Source organism: Branchiostoma floridae, chromosome 2, assembly GCF_000003815.2.
Source record: "Branchiostoma floridae strain S238N-H82 chromosome 2, Bfl_VNyyK, whole genome shotgun sequence".
In the NCBI taxonomy this organism is placed as follows: Eukaryota; Metazoa; Chordata; class Leptocardii; order Amphioxiformes; family Branchiostomatidae; genus Branchiostoma; species Branchiostoma floridae.
The window spans coordinates 9,248,187-9,248,717 of NC_049980.1; positions in this window are offsets into that span (position 1 = coordinate 9,248,187).

Below are 531 nucleotides of genomic sequence, written 5' to 3' on the forward strand. Positions count from 1 at the left end.
AAAGCGGTCTTTGAACTAGCTTTGGAAATTTAAGGAGGGGGCCCCAAAATACCGGCGTGAGCCCTGGACTAGCCCTAGGTTGAGCCCTGGACTTTTCGGGTCCCCCTTCCCAGGGGACGAACGCTTTGCACAATCCTTATCAAACTTGGACGTCAACAAGTTCCCAACAAGTACTTTAATGTCTTACTCCAAAAAGGGGTATGTGAACTAGCTTTGGAAATTTAAGGAGGGGGGCCCAAAAAACCGGGGTCAGCCCTGGACTTTTGGGGCCCCCCTTCCCAGGGGAAGAAAGCTTTGCACAATCCTTATCAAAATTGGACGTCAACAAGTTCCCAAAAAGTACTTTAATGTCTTACTCCAAAAAGGGGTTTGTGAACTAGCTTTGGAAATTTAAGGAGGGGGGGCCCCAAAAAACCCGGTTCACCCCTGGACAATTGGGGCCCCCCTTCCCCGGAAAAAAACGCTTTACACACCCCTTATTAAAGTTGCCCCTCAACAAGTTCCCAAGAAGGTTTTAAATGTTTTACCCAA